The sequence below is a fragment of the Lissotriton vulgaris genome, chromosome 5 (assembly GCF_964263255.1).
Source record: "Lissotriton vulgaris chromosome 5, aLisVul1.2, whole genome shotgun sequence".
Classification (NCBI taxonomy): Eukaryota; Metazoa; Chordata; class Amphibia; order Caudata; family Salamandridae; genus Lissotriton; species Lissotriton vulgaris.
This window is the reverse complement of record NC_141693.1, coordinates 475,805,383-475,831,532: the sequence shown is the minus strand read 5'-3', so window position 1 is coordinate 475,831,532 and position 26,150 is coordinate 475,805,383.

Genomic DNA, 26,150 nt, shown 5'->3' with positions numbered 1-26,150 from the left:
GAGGCACCAAAGTGTGGCTGCTCTACAGAGATCGACTGCTGTGGGAAGACTGACAGTAGAGTTCCTCCAAATAAAGTCTGAATCAAGAATGGAGGAATTCCTGGATGTAATTTCTCCTCCACTTGCAAGGACACTTTACATCCATTTCAGGCATGGTTCCCTCCCATTGAGGGTATTTATCTCTAAATGGGCGAACACAGAACATATTACGTGCCCCGCATGCAACTACAAGCAAGAAGGTGCACGCCACGATCTGTTATTCTGCCCTGTTTACTAGAAATAAGGAAATGCTGGTTGATTCCATTATGTAGGAACCTAGGATTTATAAAGTAAATAACAAGGACCCCCTGTTAAGAAAATCAATTTGTGGTACAGGGAAATAGACAGTGTAAACAATATAGCATAATACTAACACATAAAAAGGGAGAAATCGCATGAAGGACACACAACCAGGTAATTAAGAAACTAGCTTTCATTTAATATATTTTTAAATCTTTACATTAAAAGCAATTGATAAAAACACATAGTGTAAATCAGTTATACAAACAACAAAATTAAACAATCATCATGTACTATATAAAAAGTGCATATAAAAAAACTTGTAATAGTGGCAAACAATATTATTCGACGCGCGTTTCGGCGTTGTTGGAAAACACCTTCTTCAGGAGCCACAGTAATATCTGAAACACATGTTTAATACATGAGTAAAAAAAGAAAAAGAAGAACATATATATGACTATTTTATTAAAAAGGTCGCAATCTCAAAATACACACGAAAATGGTAACAAAGAAATATGTAGTGCCTAAATAACAATAACTCCCTACTTGTATAGCTAATAGAATATAGCTATATTCGATGAAGTGTGAAATTTATATATTAAAGACTTGATGATGTTCACACACTCCACGTGGAGCGGAATATCTATACTGAAAAAATCTTCCATCTAAAAAAGGGTCTACCTAGTTAACGCTTGTGTTGGTGATAGATGGCCCTCACATTAGCTGTTCTAACTTATAGTGTCATAAACGATCAATCCAATAGATGTCAGGGTTCAATGATTAAAGAAACCCGGGTTAAGGATATTAGAACTCACTTACCGAGGAATCGAAATGATGGATGTGAAACAAATAAGGCTTGTCTTCCTTTATGAGTCAATGTCCATGATTTATAATCTAAAATAAGATTTTGCAATGGACAAAGATAGAGGAGAGAGCTATCAGTAATGGATTTTACAAAATAATAATACACATATTCAAAAGGGTAATTACAAAAAATGATATCCTGATCTGAACGGGGGGGATAGCAGAAATAGGTTCACTGTTTGTCTGACACATTTATCCTATTTACCCCAATGGAATCAAGGTGATCCTACTAAGAGAAGAAAGACTAAGTGGGCGTGCCTGCATCCACTGGAGTCCTAAATAAGGGCATCAACTGGTACTGAAGAATGGAAAACAACTATTTGCACAGTATAGCGTAAGTAGTGGCTCATGCTTACCAAGACAAATCTTCACTAGCTATTCACATTGGAAAGACCCCTTTGAATGCGGACGTGATTATGTCTTTCTATCCGACCGGCTGGCCTTCAAGCATGCAAAGCTGTAAATCAAAACAATGAATGATATAATCTACTTTTGACCCAGAAGGTAAAATATGAACCTTTTGTTGGTGTAAACTTTTAATTACCGCAACTAGCTAGATGCATATCGGTCATAGCAAGGTTAGTATTATAATAATACCATTTCGAAAGTGGGGGAATATATAGCAGGTTTAATGAAGATTTGTTTTGGGGCCCGCTGGGTGATTATATGTATATTAAAAAAGCTTTAAGGGTTCAACAGGCTTGAAAGGTGCCAGTGCACAAATGACTGATCCTTGATGGGACCATGGATCATTTTATAGGTAATATATTTAAGAGTACCAAGTATCAAAATATGAAGAGCTCATCATGCAGGTAAAGTCCTTACCGATAAAACCCATTAGAGGAAGATGCCTTGTGTTCTAGCATCTACAGTGAAAGACATCGGAACCGTGGAGTCTTATATTTGTCCACTTCCCAACGGTAAAAAGAAATATCCATTGCAATACTGAAAAGTAAAGATATAATATGGGCCATTTTAGAATCAAAGAATTGAAAGCTTGAAACGGTCATTCAACTCTTATTCAATGCTATCAAAAAGGTTGGTTGTTAACGCATCGCCTTACCGGGAACACAGAATATGTGCTAATGCCGTCTTCACAGGGATTAATTAAAAGAAACGGCTCGTGTTGTCTGCCGTCGTGAGTCGGCCGTGGGAAAATATATCACTGTGCCGCCTTTCGGTATCTGAAAAAAGGAGTGGGGGAATGATTAAAATAAAACCATCTTAGTTTACAGTGGCTAATGGACGGCTAATCGTATCTAGGGGACTGGCGTGAGTCTTAAGGGAGAGAGGAATCTTACCTAAACGGTAACGATAGGTCTGTTTATCTCAACCCGGGGGTCCGCGCATCCTTATAAATGGACAGCTTGAACTGACTCATGTGACGTGTGAATAATGCGGTTCCGCCTATTTAAAGGGGAATCCTTTGAAGTTACAATCCACAAACCACGTCACACATAGGAGCACCGAGGGAAAACAGTTAAACCTATATATAAAGGAGCCGATATGAACCTATCGCACAACTGAATATAAAGACCGACAATCCTGTGTCACATGATATTGAGGATACTAGTGTCAACGCGCCGCCCAATTCATGCATAAGGGGGGGCACTTTAGATGGATGTGAGTTAGTGCTTGAGATAATCAAAATATTCGTAGAAGAGACAGAAGAAATATTTATTTCAGATCTCTCAGTTATGGACTCTTATTAATCAATGACTCACGACCAGTAAAAATGCATAGCGCTGAACGATCTTATAAATTCAGAACGACAAGTTGTATTATTGTGCCATAGTTTCAACTAGTAATAATTGTTCTTGGAACAAAATTAGTCTCAAGAATAAGCATACAGTGCAAGTAGATTATGTATCTAATAGTTTACACATAGTATTAATTATTCGTGAAACAAAGGCAGTCTCAAGAATAGGTATACAATACATGTAGAGTATGTATCATTGGACGGTGGCAAGCATCAGGGGGGCAAAGAAATAAGCGATATTTGACTACTCATGATGAGTCCTAAATAGAGAGTCTCATGAGAGAAGGAAATTTTTATTTGCGAGAGCAAATACAGCATGTTATCTACAGTCTAAATCTAATTTGTGAATCTTGTCAGGACATAATATGATGAGAACGCCTCACTATGGGGAGGGTTATTGTATCGCGTTCTCCCAGGGGATTTCGCTGTTGAGTCCCCTTTTGTATGTGTCCAAAACAAAAATCCAATAGACCTCTCTTTTTTTGCGGATTGTGCATCCTCCTTTGCTGTCTGAAGTTTTAATTTTCTCTAGAATGCACCAGTTTAGGTCTTCTGGTTTGTGATTAGTGTCGAGGAAATGTTTTACTAAAGGTGCGTTTAGTTTTTTTGTTTTTAATGCTGATCTATGTTCGGTGAGACGTGTTTGAATCGACCTGCAAGTTTCGCCGACGTAGCCTAGGCCACAAGGGCAACTGATGAAATAAACCACATTTGTGGTTTTGCAGTTCCATAATTCAAATGCTTTGGCTGTAAAGCCATTGTGGATGAACGTCTCACCACCTAGGATTTTCGTGCACGATTTACAGGAAGAACAGGGAACAGTTCCTCGAACCAGTAGGTTCGATAGCAGGGATCTTTGCATGCGGTTGGTATTTGAGAGGTTAACATTAAACTTAGAGTGAACTATCCTATCTTTAAGGTTTCTATTCCTCCTGTGAGCAAATAGGGGTTTTGGTATTACAGAATCAGAGGTTGGAATACAATTAAGAATGTGCCAGTTGGCATTAATAATCTGTCTTATGCGTTCGTTCATTGTAGAATGGGTAGTTACACATACAAGTTGTTTGTTAGCCGGTTGTTCTTTAGGGGCTAATAAGGCATCGCGGTCAAAGAAGCGGGCCCGTTTGTAGGAGTTTCTTATGAGCCTGTGTGGATACCCAAGATCAAGGAACTTTTTGCGCATGATTGCCGCTTGTTTATCATAATCAGATAGATTAGAGCAGTTTCTGCATACTCTTAGAAATTGGGAGAACGGAATGCTCTCCCGTTGATACTTAGAGTGGAAACTGCTAAAATGCAGTAGTGTGTTGCGGGCTGTTGATTTCACAAATAAATCCTCCTCCAGTTTTTTATTGTTAACTCGAATTAAAAGATCTAGGAACTCCACTTGGTTCTCGTTGTAGTGAGCAGTAAATTTCAGATTACTATCAGTTAAGTTAATCCATTCCAGGAACTCAAGGAGGGAGTCTTTCCCATTGGTCCAGATAAAAAAGATGTCGTCTATATATCTGGACCAATGGGAAATTGATTCAAAAAAAGGCGCCATTTTGTTCTCTATGAATCGTTCCTCGAAGCGGGACATGTAGATGTTGGCTATCGATGGAGCCACCGATGCCCCCATAATTACTCCCCTAAGTTGACGGTATAGGACTTCACCAAATTCGAAGACGTTCTCCGTAAGGACAATGAACAGACAATCAATTAAGAATTTCTTTGGGCACATAATTTTGTGTTTATCTGTAAACCAGTCGGTTGCTCTAATTGCTTCATCTAAAGGAATATTACTGTATAAATACTCAATGTCTAAGGTGACTAATATATCTCTTTCTGGTATAATATCAAGATTTTCCACTATGTTGAACCTAGGATTTAGGTACTGTGCTCAGGCGTGTAGGGTTTTAAGGTATGATACCCATGCCCCTATTGTCTTTGCAGTATCACAGTTTTTAATAGGAATGTGGCGTAGGCTGCAAAGTTTTGTATAATCAATTGCATGATCATGTATTTTATATTCCAACTTTGATACCTACTCAGTTTAATCCTTTTTTTAAACTTGTATGATTGCACTGTTATTTGCTGTTTTATCTTGCTGTGCCACTTGTATGTATTTTATCTGCACTTTTATGGTCTCCGACCGAAATAAAGTTATCATTGATGGATTGATTCCATGTTCCAGTAGACTTATGGCTTTATTACGAGTTTGGCTTTCCACAGACCACCAGACTCGCGGGGCTCAGGGGTGGTGGTCTTCCAACAGCCCCATTATGGCAAGGGCTGTCGGGCCGCCCTGGGACCACCGCAACCATGAGAGATCAGAGATCCCTGGTTGTGTTACGGTGGTGTTGAGAGCACAATATGCTTGAGGGGAGGCTCCAACCCTGCCAAGCATTTTACGAGTTTCCTCACCATCACAAATTTCATGGCGGTGCAACCGCCATGAAAGTGTGGCAGTAGGTACTCACGCCATGTGGATACACACAGGGGGGGCACAAAATGTGCAGACCAGTACCTGAACGGCATGGACTACAGCAGTCCATGCTGTGCAGGTACTGCCTCTGACGTTCCCATTCCGGTGCCTATTTCATAGACACTGCCCGGGAACACCAAAGAACTTCCCACCAGACAGGAGAAAACTCCAAATCTGGCAGGTAGTTTGTACATGGGTTTTAAAGATCCGGCGGTCCCGCTCCTGCACCGCCAAACTCATAATGAGGCCCTTACCCCCTTTTTATCAAGCCTTGTCCTAGGGCTGAAAATATTGTTTTGCCACAACAAATTCCTCTTGTGGGTCTTAGCCAAGGCCATTTTCTCTCCTGAAGCCCCCCCCATAGACCTCTAAGGCTTTATTTAAAGGGTATGGTGAGTTGGTTTGTGCCTCGCTTCCTCTTCTTTATTAGCATCCAGACAAGCAGTTGTGCAACTGACAGCAGCCTCATGTTATTATTGCTGTTGTTATTATGACACAATGGCATCAGGACTGGTATCAGTTGGCCTGCCCCCTCTCTTTCTACAGTATGCAGCAGAAGGCGCACCAGGGCTTCTGACAGCTGCCATGGTACTGTGTGAGCAAATGGGAACAGGACTCTAAATTTTTCCCACAAAAAGTGCAGACACGAGCTGCTAATGTGACTTGTTGATAATTAGAAATAGCACACTTGCTAGTACCAGTAGCAGCTGGAGACTGTGAATTGGTCAATTGGAGGGCATGAAGTCTAGGTATAAGACATGACTGGAGGCCAGATCCTATATTCAGCATCTGCTGTGCAAGGCCAATGAGGTGCCTTTAGAAATTGTGAGGAGAAGACCAGAGCACAGAGTGTGGTCTGAGGTCACCCCTGTAACTAGAGACTGCTTTACTTGGACAATGGTCATGTGCAAGGTGTGCTGAGTATGGTCAACAGCATACCATGGGGTCAGTGAGTATGATCTAAAACCATGTGCGGCTGGTTAGAGGGCATGATTACTGGTCACAGGGTAGAGCCAAATGCTGTCTGCCCAACGGTGGTAGTACTTGGTTAAAGTTTATGCATATTAAGAAAGGGATCAGAGAGTCTATAGCTAAAGGATGGCAGGAGGATGCATGTTGTGCACACTAAGCAAGGCCAAAGGCCATTCACAGTGTGTTTGGCTGCATGAAGACTGGGCACAGTGCTTCACTAAAAGCCACTCTCACTGTACAGTGGTCTCTTTATGCAACTGAAGTCTGAGTGCAAAGGGGTTTGCTGCAGGAGGATAAGGTGCATCTGCGGCCAGTGGTCAAGAAGCTGTGTGCCCAATGTCCAGGCCTAAAGACTGTGCTCAGTGTGGTCACAGAACATGGATGGGGTGTTGCAGAAGCCCACACCCTGCTTTAGCCTCTGTCTGGCACTATGTGAGTCTCTAAATGCCTTCCCTGAGGTGCTGGGGGCTTCAGAAGTGTACTACTGTGGTGGAATGAGACTTTAAGGACTAAAGTCAGAAGGTAGAATATTTTGTCCCGGGCAAACCTGGTTGGTGTATCTCACTCATGCTGCATTGTGGTTAGCATCAAATTGCACCAAGCTAATTTTCTTGTGTGACCATTGACTATCCTTCATGCTTCATGGCGCTATTTTTACTTAAACTTTGAAAATTCATTTCTCGGTTTCTCTGATTTGAATTTTGTCATTTTGGTGCCATTCGGTTTATTCAAGTTTACTCTTTTTACGTTTTAGGATTTTTTTTTTCTATTTCAACTTTATTACTATTTTAGCAATGCATAAATACTTTACACGTTGGCTCTAAGTTAGCACTAAAACAAAAATCAAATGGGAATAAATCACTTGTCCTGAGTAACCAGGACTTATCAATTTTCGTGCAATATACCGATAAAAAAACCTTCATTTACGTTCAGAGGTTGGGGTGGCGGTATATCTTGATTCTCCAACTAACTCTTAAAAAAATTGATAGCATCATCATAGGGTTAGTTCTTATGCTTCCTCCACCCGGAGGTGAACCAATGGTTAGTACATTTGTGATCAGTGAAAGTGGCTATTGGTGCAGTGAATCTCAGAAGAAAAATGGTTAAAAGACTCGTACAGCCAGATCAAAGATTTTTTTTTAGTTCTGGGTTCAAGGTTTTCTTAAAATTGTTTCCTGCGTAGGAAGAGTGGTTAGGAGCCTTCCGCACTTTAGTATGTCCATAAAAAGGTTGACCTGTTTCAGCCCTATTCGTTGCCCAATCGGGTCAAGTGGGCTTTCTTCAGGACCTAAAAAGAAAAAATTGTGATAGAGACCATGTATGTCTCTGAGATTTGAGACTGTGTATTGTCAGGGTTGAGTTGAGTCAGGGTGCATTCACCTGATTCAATTGAGGTCAGATAGTACCTGTAAATATAAGGGAGGAAACAAGAGAAACATACACAAAGAGGGAACGTTGGGTTTACATTCTCCAAGTAATGATGCTATCTGCATGCATGGACAGAGAAGTAACTAAAAAATGGCAATTCTTTAGCAATTGAGAAAACTCTGAATTAGACCCATTAGGCAAAAGATATCTCTTTGTTCTTTTAAAACTGTGCCACATTCATATTCGATAAATAGAGGTTCTTACTCTTTTCTCTTAGGGTTTCTAAATTTCTGTCATATTCAGATTTTATGGGAGTATTCAGATTTTATGGGATGAATAACGCATGTGATTTCATTAGGCCTCTCTCATGAATATAGGTCATCCAGTTACTCTATCCATATTGGTCTATATAGAGTCCTATCGTTTGTTAGAGAGACTTAAGGACTCGACTGGTGATGGTTAATTTACATACAAGTCGTGGTATTCATTACTTCGAGGCATTTCTTCTTTCGGCCCGACTTAATCAAGAGACCGTTTATACCTGTGTTGTGTCACGCCTTACTGTTGGCGTGTCGATAATGTTAATGCCTAATCTCTTTCCACGCGTTATGGTCTGGTCGCGTGTAGGAGGGAATGAGAGATGCGTGGAGTTTAGACAACTCAGAGTGTTCATTGAGTGCCACGCTTCTATCTCTGCGTTTTGTTGTGCAGTAAAGAGTCATTTTAGCGCTGTGCCCCTTCTAACTCACTTTGCCAGTTTGAACAAGCATTTACAATGCAATGGTTTCGCCTTTGGAAAAGTTAGAGTTATTGGCATTGTATATGCCAAAATTTGTATTTATGTTTTTGTTTCGAAAACAGATAAGTAAATGGCATTGTCATTTACATTGCCATTACCTTTTTTTTTGCAGTCACTTGGCACTCTCTAGCACTCCCTAGCACTCTTTATGCACTCTGCATTTCTTATGCACTCTGCATTTCATATGCACTCCCTATGCAGCACTCTGTATGCACTCTGTACTCTCTATGCACCCTGCACGCTCCACTTCCTATGCACTCCCTATGCACTCTGCACTTTTTATGCAGCACTCTGTATGCACTGTGCACTTTGTATGCACTCTGCACTTCCGATGCACTCTGCACTCCCTATGCACTCTGCACTTATCATGCACTCCCTATGCACTCCCTATGCACTCTGCACTCCCTATGCAGCACTTTGCATAGAGAGTGCAGAGTGCATAGGGAGTGCAAAGAGAGTGCAGAGTGCCTAAAGAGTGCAGAGTGCACTCCCTATGCACTCTGCACTGTCTATGCACTCTGCACTTCCTATGCACTCTGCACTTCCTATGCGCTCTGCACTCCCTATGCGCTCTGCACTCCCTATGCACTCTGTATGCATTCTGCATTACCTATGCACTGTGCACTCTGCACTTCTTATGCACTCTGCACTCCCTATGCACTCTCTGCATTCCTTATGCACTCTGCACTTCCTATGCACTTTGCACTCTCTATACACTCTGCACTCCCTATGTACTCTCTCTGCACTTTGCACTGTCTATGCACTCCCTATGCACTCTGCATTACCTATGCACTCTCTATGCACTTACCTGAACTATAATGGCATGTCCCACCTAGACATTAACCAAAGCAACCCCAGACCAGTTTCGGCCTAGTCACCGAGGTGCAGTTTGGCTCCAGTGACACTGTGTGCTCTGGACCCACGTTTGGGCATACCAGTCATACTCAGGGTGTCTCACTAAGAATCCATGAAGGAAGGACAGGAGCAGGTGTTTCAGGACAGGAAAAGGTGTTTCAGGACAGAAGCGGTGGAAACTTGTGTTCCATGAAGGATATTTCTAGACAACTGGTGTTGTCGAAAACAGTCAAATTTCAGTTTAGTGGACTGACAACGTGGCACATGCTTGCAACAAATCTGTGTTGACAGTGATTGGCACCTCACCCGCTGCAATGAGGGCAGGCCACCTGAAGGCAAGACCCATGACATTCCCACAGGCTAGGAGCAGACACTTCAGTGGTCTCTAGGACCCAAACCATAACCAAGAATGTGCTAGTAGCTGGGCCCAAACCATAACCAAGAATGTGCTAGTAGCTGGTCTTACTTGCAGCTAGACGGGGCACACAAAATTAAAAAAATGTCATGTAATGAACAGTTCCATCTTCGTCACTCTCAAAAGAATTTACTTTTTTTCTAAATTCAAAACAAGAGTAGGCTAAATCAGCATCCTAACTTTCGGGTTTGACTACATGCCACAAACCCATTAACCAAGCAAGCTGCATTTAGAGAATGCAGTCTTGGCTGAGATCCAGAAACCAAACTGCAAACATTTCTTTACTTTCAAGGTCCAAATAGCACAACAAATAAAGAAAACACCTGGTCGCAACTGGGTGTAGTCACAAAACACAAGCACAGCGCTTTGGGTGTGGAAATGGCTATTGAGTGCTCCAGAAAATGAACTAGTAAGATTGGTTTCGCGAAAATAAATAAATTACACTTCTCCCACTTTTGCAAAGCCAATGAGTGCATGGATATACTCTCGAAGGAAGACTGGGGGAGGATGAGAAACAGGATGAGAAACAGATGAACAGCATTGAACGATAAACAGGTGAGAGATGGGTCAAAGGTCAGCTACATCTTGATCAATGGAAAACAACCTTCCGAGCATACACAGGGGTCTCAGAGCACACACTCGCGCGTTTATCTACGCCTGATGGGTCAAGTAAGGGCACACCCCATGATGGGGACTCGTTGGGTGGATTGCGTTCTGCTGACGTCACTCTCCGGGTTGCTGACCGCTCTCCAGCATTGCTGCCATCATTTTGCGTCACCTAGTCCCCGTCACCTAGACCCTGTGGCCTGCAGTCCGCTTAAGATGCGGCTGCAAGGTCAATTCACCAAAATGCCTGGGGTAGCGGAAGTGCCTTTACATTCCACTTGACCTTCACTTACACATACATATTGATACATATACAAACACACACTCTGCCTACTCATTTACACTCTTACATAAACACAATTAAAACTGCCAGCACGCACACAACATACATATATCTAAAAGCATTTTTCCCCTTACCTCAGCTGCGAGGGAAAAGCATTCGCCAGCTATGTATACCCCATTTTTTATTAAACTAATAGCAAATCATGTAATATTGACTATTTGTATAACAAAAATGTTACAAAAACAGAGGCGAGTGAAGCCCTTACCGACGTCCAGTACGAAATGCTTCTGTTCCTGGCACTGCTGACGTTAGGGGTCGCAAAGGCAGTGCCAGGGGTGACAAGGGGCATGCCAGGGGTCGCAGCAGCAACCCTGGTGACCCCTAAATGACGTCCATGTCCGGCGCCAGAGAAACGATCTAGGAGCGAAAGGTGCACATTGAGAGGTGCAACCATGTAAGAATTTAGGCCGAAGATACCGGTGTTTGCAGGACGCCATGAGAATGCTCATTATATGTGGAAGTGCATCTTAAACAGAAAAAACAGGAGAGAAAAATATCTGAGACCATATTCTGTAGTCAATTTCCAGCATTATCAGGTGACTGCGTAAGTATACCCTGCACCGAAAAATAAGTCGCCGTGCACTCATTTACTGGAAAACCCTCCGTGGAAACCCTTTAAAGATTAAAGGCCCGCCATACACATGTTCATGCAAACCGGAGATCACCAGCCTAAGTCCTTCTCAAAGTGGAAAACAGAATACTTCCAAAGTTTGCAATATCCCGGCATTTCAGCCTGGATTTATGTATACTTTACTATGCAATTCTCGGACAAAAGTAGTTTTCCAGCATTTACATTTGGGAGAACACTACAGTTGAAAAGGCAGCTGACTCATGGCCAAATCCGAGGGCCCTCTACAGGACGACCCTTCGCTATCGCACTCAGAATAAATAAAGGCACTGTACGAGCAAAAAAGTTTATGGCAGAATGAAGGTCCCAGAAAATCAGGGGAAATTGGAATGGGATTGTGCTCAACTCCGGAGGACATTTTAAAGTGCTAAAAAGAGCGATTGTTGTCACCTACTGAGAACATTTACCTTCCCTGCAACATTATTTGTTCACCATGCTGTCCCCAGGAATGCAGCTATCCTACGGCTTTCCGGAGGGTGTAAAGCGGCCTTGTGAACAGTAAACATACAACAAGTCATTCCGGATAGCGTCACAAACACATTATGTAGTGCAAATTTGATGAGCGCCACCCGAGTTAGCAAAGCTGCGTTGACATGCATGTTTGTAAGCAGCCTGCACGGAGCCCGTCGGGTAATGCCAAATACTCCCTTCTTAAGACTAAAAAACTGTTGCAAATCCCATTTCAAATCAATATGGCTTACACTATTTTCAGGGCAAGTGTCTAAAAACGGCACCCCTTTATAAGATGTGTGTTCATGTGAATGAGCGATGTTCGAGAGGCACGCGCACAGGTTGGCAACTTTTAAATAGATGTACCCCATCCTTACTGTAGCTGCTGGGTCCAATAGAGGACCAACGCCCATTAAGAATCCTTGCAAGTCAGATGAGCGATGATCTGTGGCACTCCTCCAGCTTCCAATGCCTTCTCCTGTATGGGCCTTGCAGCTCAGGGTCTTGTTTATCTTTGTATCGAAACATTCTCCCTTTTAGGCGCCAGCATCAGGAAACAAGCGGGAGGGGGCGGGAAAGGGGGAGGAGAGACGCAGAAGACGGTCGGAGCAGGAAGGCGGGTGCCGGCAATGCCGGAACAGATTTGGGGGCGTTCCCGGCTTTTGGCTGACGTCGCGTGAAGTAGCCAAAAGCCAAAAATTCTCGGGAACGCCCCCGAATCTGGTCCGGCATTGACGGACAGGCCCGTCTTCCAATGGCTAGCCTCCATTTATGGAGCTAGCCAATGAAAGACGGAGGCCGTTCCTGTCTCCCGTATAGATCTCAAGAGGTTTTCGCCTGCGCGAAAAAGATGCGCAGAGCGCATCTTTTCGCCAGGCAAAACCTAAAAAGGTCTTTCTCACACTGCGCGCGTGTCTTGAGCAACTGCCCGGGGACAACCCTGTTAGCGTACCTTTTGTCATTACTGTTTTGACATCAGCTGGCGGCCAGGGGGTTTGATTCCTGCTGGATAAGAAACATTTCACAAAGTAATTACAGTTCAGTCATACTGATACGTTACGGTTTTGTAGTCCAGTTGTTTCATGGCGGCTTTCTTCTACCTATTGTACGGGTGTAGCACGACTTGTGCTGACTCTTCCTCTGGGGGCCCAGTTCGGTTTGGCTTTCTTGTCGAGTTCCTTTGAAAGGAGCAGTTAAACTAGATGAAAGACTATGTTTAGGTATGTAGAGAACAAATATGAAGAAAGGCGCTTGTGGGATTATTCATCTATCACTTTTGATATTTTTAAAAAAAGATATGTGAAATACTTATTTTGCAAATAAAGATTTCTTTTGATACTACCCTGTTGTTCCGAGTTTTTTTCGGTAGGGAGCAACAATTTATTTAAGTAGGAGAGTTGAACTGCTAGGCTCGATAGAGGACTTTGCGTGAATAGGTATTAGGAATTTGCTCCGAGAGTCAAAGTTTTATCATTTTTTTGGCTCTCAGTCAGAAACTCTGGGTGGATTGTGTAAAATGCGAATACTGTTGATAAAGGTTACTTTTTGAACTCTATTGCGCTGGAACTTCCATGTATGACGCATGAGTTAAATGTCTATGGGCTAGATGTAGGTAAATCAAATTTACCGATTCATAAATACCGAATTTTACCGATTCGGTATTTATGAATCAGTAAATTAGAAGGAGGCAGATGTAGGTAATTTTTAAAACACAATTACCGAATCTGTAAGATTCGGAATTTACCGATTCGGTAAATACCGAATCGGTATTGCCCATTGATTCCTATGGGCCTTGAAGCCCTTAGGAATCAACGGGAAATACCGATTCAGTATTTACCGAATCAGTAAATACCGAATCCTGCAAGGGTGCTGGGGGTGTCACTTCGACACCCTCTAGCACCCCAAGTACAGGCTTGTGTGACATGTGGCACACATACATGCCCTAAGGGCATGTCTGTGTGTCACATGGCACAGGTGTGCATGCACAGATGTGCATGCACACCTGAATTCGGTATTTTACCACCCAATAGGATTGGGTGGTAAATACCGACTCCTAAAGGGCCTGTGGCACTCTGTGAAGTGCCACCAACATATTGATTTACAGAATCGGTAAATTTAACGATTCAGTATTTTACCGATTCTGTATATTTACCGAATCGGTAAATTTACCGATTCTGTAAATCAGATGCCCCCTACATCTCAAAAGCCAAATACCGGTCGGAAACGGTCGAAATTGTCCGTTTCCGACCGGTATTAAGGCTCCTACATCTGGCCCTAAGTCACTTGTTTTGTTAGGGGTGTTGCAGAGATTGTAATTAGTGACTTGGCTAGGTGATTCTTCATAAGGCCTAAGTCTTTTTTGGTTAAGTAGGTGCTTCTGTTTGCTGAATTTAATGCTTTTCAGTGGTTAAGGCTCAGCCACGGGATGTTGTCATTGAGCCCATGGTTATGTTATTTTATGTTATTTTTGATTTATATAGCGCCAAATCACCATCAGGTCTCTAGGGGCTAATAACAGGCGGGAAGAAACAACAGCTGAGTGAATGGAAAATACGTGTGGCGGTTAAAAATACGCAGTGCTTAGGGCTTCTCTAAACAGGAGCGTTGTTAATGATTTCCGGAAGTGCAACAGATTTGATTCTTTGCGGAGAGGCTCCAGTAGTTTGTTCCAAATCTGTGGCACCAGCACAGTGAAAGATCTCCCTCCCTTGGTGGCCAGTTTGTACCGGGGACAAGACAGCAATTGTGCATTGGAGGACCTTAGTGATCGTTTGGGGTTGTAAACCTCAAGACGTTCATTGATGTAGGCGGGTGCTTGGCCATGGATTGCTTTATGAGCTGTGCATAAACTTTTAAACTCCACCCCCTGCTTTAGGGGGAGCCAGTGCAGTTTGCGCAGCAATGGGGAGGCATGGGTCCGTCTTGGTAGCCTAAAGATCAGTCTAGCTGTGTCATTTAGGACCACTTGTAGCCTACCGGTCAAAGTTTTAGGCAAGCCCAGATAAAGGGCATTCCCGTAGTCCAATCTTGAGATTATTGTTGCAGAAACAATTGTGCGAAGCGTAGGAGTGGAGAGAAGAGGGACTAGCTTTCGTAGCTGTCTAATTAAATTTATACAGGTCCCTACTACTGAGGAAATTTGGTCTGGCCATTGACAGCTCATGGTCAACCTTTATACCAAGGTTTTTCACATTTGAGCATGGTTTCGGGGTAGGACCTAAGTCCTGAGGCCAGAACAGGTCACTCCAAGGTGATTCAGCGGCTGAAATCACTAGGACCTCTGTTTTGTCCGGGTTGATCTTTAACGAGTTCGCTGTCATCCAAATCACAGTGTGTCTAAGGATGCTGTGTTGTCGATGCTGAGTCGCAGCTGAGTATCATCTGCATAGTTGAAAATTCTGCAGCCCATGTTTACCAGGGAATCAATTAGGGGCTGCAGATAGATGTTAAATAAAAGTGGGGATGATGCAGAGCCCTGGGGGACTCCACACTCAATTATACCCAGGTCAGCTGTAAGGTCCCCTAATTGAATCCTTTGAGTCCTCCCAAAAAGGAAGGATTTAAGCCATTGATAGGCTAGATCTTGTATCCAAAAAGCGCCCAGTCTGTCCAGAAGCAGGGCGTGGCTGACAGTATCGAATGCCGCTGACAGATCTAATAATATCAGGGCACATGGTTTCTTACTGTCAGCCATACCTCTGAGCTCATCAAGCACTGAGAGCATCACCAGCTCAGTGCTATGGTGCGCGCGAAACCCCGCTTGGCGCTCCTGGAGCAGGTGGTGAGTGTCCAGGAACGCTGAGAGTGATCTCAAGACGTGTTGTTCTAAAATTTTGGACAGAAAAGGCAGCTGGGATATTAGGCAGTAGTTTTTTAGATTGGCAGGGTCAGCCCCAGGCTTTTTTATTAGGGGCCTAACTCGTGCTTCTTTAAGGCTTGATGGTAGATATCCGGTATCTAATGATTTATTGAGTAAGGAGATAATGTGACTCTCTAAGGTAGGGAGCGCCATTTGGAAGACGCTAGGAGGACATGGGTCCGATGGGGAACCTGATTTGGTTCGACTCATAAGCTGCCCAAGAGCTGTTGTGGCTATTTGGGGAAACTTAGAGATGGTATTTTCTGAGGGGGGATTTGAGAGTGCAGCAGTGAGGGGCATATGCTGGAGGTATTATTAATGTCAGAGAGTATAGTTTTCACTTTGTCAAGGAAGTAGTGTTGGAAGGTGTTACAGTCTATCAGTGTTTCTGATTTTCCTGCTTTCTTGCTTAGCTCTGTCAAAATTTTAAAAGTTTCTTTTTGTGTATTTTCTGCGTTGTTAATTCGGGATTCATAGTATTCCGCTTTGGCTAACAGAAGGCACTTTTTATAAAGCTTAAGAGATGCTTTATAATAGTCCCGTTCTATATGATTGTTTGTTTTCCTCCAGCATCTCTCTAAATGGTGGAGCTTTCTTTTACATTCCCTCAGAGAGGAGTTGAACCAGGGGGCCCCTTTCACTGCTCCGTTGATCTTTTGTTTCCTTTCGGGTGCTATCTGATCGATGGCCTGGCTAAGATTTTGCATAATGTTCGCATACTCCTGGTCCAAATCACCATGGGTATTAAGCAATTGTGTGCATTTAAGGAGGGTGTCCGTCAGAGTTATTGAATCAACTTTTTTCCATTGACGTACTTTTTTAATTTTTGGGGGTGGTTGGGACAAATACCCATCTATTGGAATATCACAGGTTATTAAATAGTGATCCGACCATATAAAGGGTCGGATATCTGTAAGAGCTACCTCCAGATCTGAGGTCCAAATGAGATCAAGAATATGGCCTTTGTTATGTGTGGGTGCCTATACTAATTGTTGGAGGCCAAGTGTGGTCATGGTGGTCTCCAACTGTCAGGTTGCTACGTCTTTATGAGTTTTGTCCCAATGAACATTAAAATCCCCAGTTACTAATACTTTCTGGTAGCGTCCGCAAATATCCGGGATAATGGGGCCAAGCAGGTCATTGAACAGTGGGGTAGATTTTGGAGGGCGAAAGACTGTAAGAAGGGCAAGGCAAGTGTTTTTAAAAGTAATCTTCACCCCAAGTATATCTGCAAGGTCTACCGTTTCTGATATTAGTTTGATAACTGTTAAAAAAAATTTAAACAGAATTGCCACGCCCCCCCCCCTCCTTGACATTATCTGCACGATTGTGCCACATAGCGTCATAATCGCTTGGAAGGGCGGCAATAATGTCTGGTAGTGAGCTATCACCCAACCAAGTCTCTGTGAGGGTTAGGACATCTATGTCCTCATTCTGGAGGAGGGTAAAAATTTCTAGATGATGTTTTTGTAACGACCGCCTGTTCAGACTGGTCAATTTCAGTTTTGGTTGGGGATTCATAAATGTGCTACCGCTAGTCCGTAAGATGTTGGTCTCCTTTAGCTTAGCCAGAGTAGTTGTACTTAAAGTCTGGGTATTTGAATCTAATAGGTGTAGCCCCCTAGGAGAGTATGTCAGTCGTAGGCCAGGGGAATTGGCCCCTGGGCCCGGTCGTGCACGGACGGGCACAGACGGGCTTACCTTAGGCGCAACTTCGGCGCGCCATCATCGCACCTGCTGCACCCGTCCCCTGCACTTCCTAGGTGGGGTGTCCATTTTGTACCAGCGAGGGCTGGAGGGCCGAGCACTGCAACGCTTGCCTGCTCCTCACCCATGATGGTGGTGGCTAGGGGCTGTCACCCAGGCAGCGCCTAATCGGCTGAATGGGCCAGCGGCAGGGCAAGAAAGCAAGTTGGGGCAAATCTGAGCAGTCCCTTGTAAGCCCAAAAGTGTGGTTTGTAATTTTACAATTTTCAGCAATTTTCGGCAGAGTGAATAGTTAAAATCAAGCTCCGTGAAAGTAAGGTCAATAAAGTATTAAAACAGCACACACACACTCAGAGGTCCCGGAGTTCCGCCTCAGGACACAGGCACACTGTCAATCGGTGCTCTGGGAACCGTGATCTTTTATACCAGCGAGGGCGGGAGGGCCGAGCACTGCAACGCCGCTTGCTCCTCACCCAAGATGGCGGTGGCTAGGGGCTGTCACCCAGGCAGCGCCTAATCAGCTGAATGGGCCAGCGGCAGGGCAAGAAAGCAAGTTGAGGCAAATCTGAGCAGTCCCTTGTAAGCCCGAGAGTGCGGTTTGTAATTTTACAATTTTCGGCAATTTTCGGCAGAGTGAATAGTTAAAATCAAGGTCCGTGAAAGTAAGGTCAATAAAGTATTAAAACAGCACACACACTCTCAGAGGTCCCGGCTTTCCGCCTCAGGACACTGGCACACTGTCAATCGGTGCTCTGGGAACCGTGATCTTTTTTACCAGCGAGGGTGGGAGGGTCGAGCACTGCAACGCTCGTCTGCTCCTCACCCAAGATGGCGGTGGCTAGGGGCTGTCACCCAGGCAGCGCCTAATCGACTGAATGGGCCAGCGGCAGGGCAAGAAAGCAAGTTGGGGCAAATCTGAGCAGTCCCTTGTAAGCCCGAGAGTGCGGTTTGTAATTTTACAATTTTCAGCAATTTTCGGCAGAGTGAATAGTTAAAATCAAGCTCTGTGAAAGTAAAGTCAATAAAGTATTAAAACAGCACACACACACTCGAAGGTCCCGGCTTTCTGCCTCAGGACACAGGCACACTGGTCATTCGTTCGGAGGCGGTGGACCCATCTCTGTTCTTCTTCAAATAGCACCTTTTCTGCGTTATAATTCTTTGTTGCAAGGGTATCAAGAATGACCCATTTCAAGTCATTCAATATGTGTTTTGCTTCTATGAAATGATTACTCATTTTTGTTGTGTTTCTTTTACATTGGACATTGCTCTTGTGTTCGCATATCCTCTGTTTGGCTTTGCGGCACGTCATCCCTATGTAAGTCGCATGGGCAGGTGATCATATAGATTGCGTGGTGACTTATTGTCCATTTGAAATCCGGGAGAAGTTGTATGGTGTTTGTTGCAGTGGTAAGATTGCAGACAGAACAGGAGATATAGTCTAAGTTAACCCCCTCACCTCTTTGCCATACCTGCCAGGGGGTGAGTTCAAGTTTATTTAGTGGCTTGTAGGGTTCAACCTGACAAAGAGTTTAGGGTTATGAACTGAGGCGGATACCTACCTCTAAAACTAATAGCCCAATTTCTTCCAGAAAGGGCATGTTAAGCTTTAAAATTCACTGAAAAAAACAGAATGTAGGGGCATATTATCAAGGGTGTTTATCTCCGCTTTTTTGGCTTTAAAAGTCAAGAAAGCGGAGATAAAATTATCTCCCTATTACCTAGCTGTCGCTAACACCAGTTATCGACAGCTAGTAGGAGATAGCGACCATCTTGGGCCCCACTTTGCATGTCAGTGATATTTATCACTAATGACATGCAAAGTGGGCGTGCCAAGATGTTAGCAACTGGAAACAGTCGCTAACATCGCTATCTCCTATTACCAACTTTTGGAGATATTCGCGCTCAGCGCCAATATCTCCAAAAGCTAACACCTGCCCTGAGCAGTTCTTAGCCATGTTATCCAATGGGAGGTGGATAACATGGCTAAGAGCATTAGCTCGGTAATGCATGAATATCGCTGACTTTTCAGCGATATTCATGCATTGCGGCCGATTTTTAACGCATTTGCGATAAACCTTGGTAATACTTGGTAATACCAAGGTTTATCTGCAATAAAAATCGCCGCAGCTCAGCGGTAAAAATATTGCCGCTAAGCCAACATAGCGATAATTATCGCTAGTTGTTGGTAATATGCCCCGTAATGTTTTGTTTCGCTAAGACTGTTTTAAAGCAGACTTAGGGCCTGGTTTAGATCTTGGCGGATGGATTACTGCGTCACATAGTATATATTGGGATTTATATTTTGACATACTGGATATCCTTCACCATTGTGATGGAGTAACCGGTCCACCGAGAGCTAAGTCAGGCCCTTAGCCTTTTCTTCCTGAGGCAAAAAAAGGAATTTTATGATCGATACTTAGGAATGTCTACACAATAAATCGATATTTTCTCCTAAAAATAACCCTTAGTAAGGAATGTGTATTATTTATTATATTTTACTATGCTAAAAGGCAAAACACTGTGTTATCGGTTTTGATCATCTTTAAAGTTGTAACATTGTATGATGCTAATCAGTCCCATTTAATTGCAATAGTAAAAATGTTGATGAAATAAATATGTTCTAATAATTGACAGAAACTTGATGCTTGTCTTCTGTATTGTGGAATAAAGGCTGAAGTGCTCTTTTGAGATGTGAGCTAAAGCTTTTCTGTACCTAATTAGGATGTGGAGTGTGGGGTGGTGAGTAATAAATGTTTAATGATGGCGCTAAAATAATTAATTTACAGCATATGTTTTCAGATATAATTGAATGATGTTTTTAAGCACAATTTAAATTCGCTTAAATCACTGGCATACTTTAAGCAAAAGATGTGCAATTGAAAATCTGAAAGGCAAATTCATTTTCAAGTGTTTATATATTTGATTAATTAATATACTTGTTCTTGTTAATTGATCTGACTTGATGCAATGTAGATCACTCAGATGTAAGTCCTGAGTTTGGCCTAACGGAGTTGGATCATTATTGTGGACCTCAATTAATTTATTGTTGAGATACTGCATTTTGCTTTTGAAGGAAATAGTGCTCCCAGTAGCACTTTTTGGACTGTTTTTTTTATTGTACATAGAACCCTTGATTTTTCTTCCTCTTTCACGATGAAACATTTATTTTTCGGTATACAAAGGTGCGAAACACGAGTAATAATTCTCTAAAAACTAGATGAACATCACAATGTACAAACCTCTGAAAATTATGGCAGAGCCAGTTGATTTCAGCATTTGGGAACACTTCCTGCTGCAATAAGGGGACACTGAGGGCAACACGGTGTGTCTGTTGTCGGTCCCCTGCCCATCCATACTTCCCAAGCAAAGCTTTCCAGCTGGCACACCCGTGGCTCCTGTTTACACTACTCTTAGGCCGAGATGCCCTCACTCTATATGCCCCAGGGTGCCCTGCTGCTCCCCCCCCCCTATTTGTGGGAGGGTGCAAGATGCTCATCCACCAATTCCTGCTCCAAGAAGCCCAGGTCCTAGAAATCCTGTTGCAGGGCAAGGTCATGGGGGAGGCGGCAGTATTCCCCTACCTCTAACTATGGAGATGATTTGGCAAACAGTGTGACTGCGGTCCTTGTCTCTTGGGGGAACCCAACAGCTCATAGGTTTCCCAAAGCATTTTTTATGAATTGCTTTTCATAGTTGTGATTTTCTAGGCCCGGATGCCACACATTGCCTCGGGGAACTCACTGGGAGTAACAAGAAGGCAGTGGCAGTGGATGAGCAGACTCTTCAAATTAAGATATTTCTAGCCTAAATGCACGAATTCAGATACCACTTGGTGCATCTTCCATCTGTTGGTACCCTCTTGTCAGCAGGAGTGTGTTTGGGGCTTCCTAAGATGAAAAACTGTTAATATTTTCTTGATGGATCCAGGTGATTTCCACCACTAGCGGCACACATCTGTGTCCCTGCAGGGTACACTCCTAGCGCACCCACAGCCAGGACAGGTCTACACAATTCTAAGGGGACAACCTTCTTTCATGCTTTTCGAAAATCTACCCTCTACAGGCCTCAAGAGGAAGGTGAGAAAGCAGTCTTACTCTGGAGACCAAAGGCAACAAAATCCAAGGATAATCATTCCAAACAGAGACTAATCAGCGAGTTGCTATATTTCCTTTTGCTTCAGTTAATTTTCTTACTCAAAGTTTTTCCCTATGTAGGGGTTTTAAAAATGGAGGTGGACAGTTCTGAAAGGGGGAAGTCCCCATCAAAATAGATGTCATAACTCTTTCACTTTTACCCCAACTGGCATTTCTGGGAACAACACACTGGCAGTTCAATTCCAATGCACACCATTCTAGGAAGATTCAAGATGGCAGCCTACAGGGATATAGACACATTTTTGAGACAGGCTACTCAAATTCAGAGAAGGAGCTAATTGAATTATGGAGAGTTCAACCCTAACCTTTTTCTCAAACCAAAAGGATAATTTCTGAAGGTCAGTCTAGTGGTCAGGGGGATGTTTGAGCTTCCAGTTAACCAGCGTAGTAATAAGATAAAATAGGTACCCCCCCCCCCCCACTACTGGTTGAGTAACAAAATTGGGGGTGGTTGACCCCTTGCACCACTGAGACCAAGTGCTATTGGCCTTTGACCTCTAATGGCACTACACACAAGTGTGCACGCTGGGGCATAGGATGTAGGAACAGTTAGAGCATGTAGCACAATGAAATGTGCCCACTTTGTATAGTCACAACCTGTAAATAAAGACTCATTTAGGAAAATACTAAATAAATATCCGACAAAAACAATGCTCCCATATGCATGTAATTGTGCACAAAGAAAGAGGCTTTCTTTAAATGAGTACCTCTTTGTAGTACAGAGTATGCTACACTTATTTTTAAACCATATAGCACCTCCTTTCAATATATATATCATGGATATGCAGGATGCACAGGTTGTCCCTATGCAGACAGCTTTTCATTCACTGCAGTGGGCACCTCTTTCAAGAGAGTACATATAGGAAATCCAGCTTTCCCGAGTGGCCACATCCAATATTCCCTCTTATTATTTTCTCTTCGGGCGTCTATAGACTTATTATGAGGGCCCTATTTTCATCAGTCTGCAGGACTGAAATAGCAGCGAGATGTGGTGAAAAGGAAAGAGAGAAAAAGGGCGATCTATCAAGATTTGTAAAAAAAATCCAGTAGCAATATGTTGCATTTTATGTGTTTTCTCTATTAGTTTGTACCCTGGTAGAAACCCTAGTTAGGGTAGAACACTTCAAAATTACTTTACAGTGGATACTTGCCTTGAGAGTAGATGACTTCTGTGTAGATAAGCTGATATATAAAATGTGTGTGGATCACCAGCAAAATCTGCATGAACTGTTTTTGAGGATAAAGTCTCTCACACATCTTCCAGAATATTGTATGTGGGTTTTAACTAAGTGGAAATAAATGATAGACACAGACAGTGCTTAATTTGAGCTGGTGTTTTCTGGTGTTCTGCACCTGCACTAAATTGGTTTCCGGTGCTGGGCACCAGCACTTAATTGTCAACACCACACTTATGACAGTCTGCCACATGGTGGAGCTGCTCATCCAATTTAGAGATGAGCAGAACAACGGTTGTTTATGAATACAGTATTCATTGAAAGTTACTAATACCTACTTCCTCAGCCATGCCTTTAGTTTTGGGGGCCTCGAATAATCTGAACTGTCGCACTTGCAGGTGAGAGAGTTGTTTTAGTCCCGTTGTTGGGAGCAATGACGGACAATGGGTGGGGCAAGCTGTAGTGGCATCCTGGCCAGGGCCCTGGCACTTATTATTTTACAAATTAAGCACTGGACACAGAGAACGGACATTGCTGTTGCAGTGCTGATCTATTATCAGGTTTCACTTTCACTCAGCATTGGCAACACATTTAATAATGGAGAATGATATTCCCAGCGAGGGCTGCATCATTCGCCCCATAGCAGGAGAATGGGAGAAAAGAAACATGTAAAATTGTCCCCCTGGAACAGAAATGTGAAATATAAAGAGGCTGCATTATTCCCTAAAGAGAAGAACAAGGGGCAATAGAAGGCAACTGCATTATTCCTGCTGAGAGTAGCAGGATCTGTACTGTCGCCACAGCCTACATCAACCTGAAATGCAGGAAACACACACTGCATGCGATCTAAGAGGTATGGCGCAGCGGCCAGGGCGACTGACGCTGGGGATCACGGCTCGATCCCCGGCTTCAGCGGCAGGGGTCTGCCCAGCACCATGTGACTCTGAGCAATAGCTCGCTTAATCTTCCTGACGGCTCCAGCGCCTTGACACCTTCGGGTAATTGTTTGCGCTTTACAAATACTGGACATTTACATTTCACAAAACCCCTGACAGTGCTGACATTAGTCTATGCCGTCACTGCTCATATTTACAAATACCATACTCGCTTTTGCCAATTTACACTATATTGAAAGAATGATACAATATAGTGTAGAAGATGTGGACTCTGGGAAATGAGAGCAGGAATACATGTGCCTATGGTTGAGGGACTATGAAAGATTGACTTTAAAAAAGGTGGCCTGAATATCTAGAGCTCCAAATGTTTGGTTGGCTAAACTGCAGATCACCCAGTATTCTGCAGCTCAGCTTCTTTGTATAACACCAAGTGTGGCCAGGCCGCCTTATCATTCCTGATGCAGATTCACTCATTTCAAATGCCACTGTCCAATCTTCTTATGTGCAGATACTCTACAGTTGTAAATATACTACTAGTAAAATATCTTTGTGAATAGCAAACAACCATCAATGTACACCAAAGTGTACGTTTATTTTTGTGAATCAGGCCCAGTTCGTGGAATGCCTGGACTATGCACTGGGTAAACGTCCCCCTTCCCTAGAGTCATGTTGACATTGCACTTGCTGCACTGCTCATGTCTGTGGCCCTGTTTGGTGCCATTTGGCCAGTCAGCAAAAACTATCAAATCTAATACCCAAAGAGAATAATGTGGCATGTTACGTTTGGGCATATCCTTTGGGAAAAAATGAAGTGGTGGCCATTGCAAAGGATTCAATTTTAAATCTCAGAATAAACTTTGCTGTACACTTTAAAATCTACCATATTTGGTTTGAGAGTAGAACTTTACTAAGAGGATTTCTGCATTTGCTTGGATTGATGTAAATCCTTCAAGAGATTTTGAGAAATTTACATTACAAAACGATTGTGGGTGGCTTTGAAGGTTTACACTTAGTGATATCAGAACATTTTCTTTACTGCTACTTTGTGCATCAGGAGCCTTTAATCCTCAAAGGATTATACATTTGATAAATAAACAAATGTGGCTTCAAAAATGTGTTCCCTGAATTCAATGCAAGATTCATGGTCCATGGAGGATTTTATGACCCCCAGCCAGAAGTCGTGCAGCGGGTTGGTGACTGACAGGTGGTTTAGATATAAGGTGTGGCTGCTTGCCAAGTCTTGAACTAAGCCTCTGCTGTGCGTTATGTCTGTTTATTTGCTGCAGGCATTAGCCACAGTGAGGACTGAGGACAGGGACTGGGTGCAGTCCAAGCTCTATGGTCAACTTTGCTCTGCAAATCTAGTGGTGGTTGCAGCCTTCACCATTATGCAATCAATGATGGAGCAATGTTGATATTAGCTGTCCTATGTTGTTCATTTAAAGACCCCTCTCGTCCTTGGTATAGTGGTACAGTTAAAACAACCCCCACTGATGGGCAAGGTTGGGTGTGGAGGTACACGCTACCTAATGCCTTGGACAAGACATAGGCAGTAGTCAAGATAAACCTGACGTCTTTGGGCACAGCAGTGAGAAAGAGGTACCTAATGAATCCTGAACATAAACAAACGAACCATACACAAAAAATGTAATGCAATGTAAAGGGACCACCACTCAATTCTTGGACTTAATAAACAAAAAAGACCTCTCCTGTTGGTCACAAACATTGAAAGACATTTTTTAGTCAAGCAATGTCACAGGCAATGGCTATGGCTTGGAGTTTCAGTTATGCCACTTGGTGTTGAAAGTAATGAAGGGGTACTCACAAAGAAGTGGCAGAGGCTTCGCAGAGCAACACAGAGAAGGTAAGCATGGATCGGAGTTCACATTGCGTGGCTGCATTAGGGGCAGAGGGGAGTGTGGACTGCAAGGTCAGGGCAGGGTTACACACAATGCCTGTAGGGAGATAGCACAGTATACAGAGAGACTTTGGGTGGAAGTCAAATTGAGAGGTGTCCTGGGGTGAGAGGAGCTGCAGGTCATCATACAGTGTCTGTTGGGGTTTATGGCATACAGAGTGGCTGCAATTTGTGTGGGAACATAAAGTGGATGCAATGGAGGACGCAGAGGGGCTGCAGGGAGACATGGGTTATAAAGAGAGACTGAAGGGACAGGATGTCACACAGAGGGTCTTCATGGACTGCAGTGGGATTCATAGAGAGGCTGCAGGGAGCAAATGAACATACAGAGGGGCTGGTGTCAGGGTCACACGCCACATACACCAACCACACAACCAACATCATACACCAACACATTCACCATATAACATCCACTCAACCAACATAATTGACCAACACACCCACCATCAACCCAACATTATATGTGCACATTTGTTTGCAATTTTGTGCATCATTAATAACCCTGGGCATAGTTCGCGAAGAAGCGTTACGAGGTGCTACGCGAAGTGCACTTCACACTTCGCGAGCTATGCGTACCTACGGAACTGCGAAGTGCACTGTGCAAAATTCTGTTCGCACTGATTGCACAGTGCC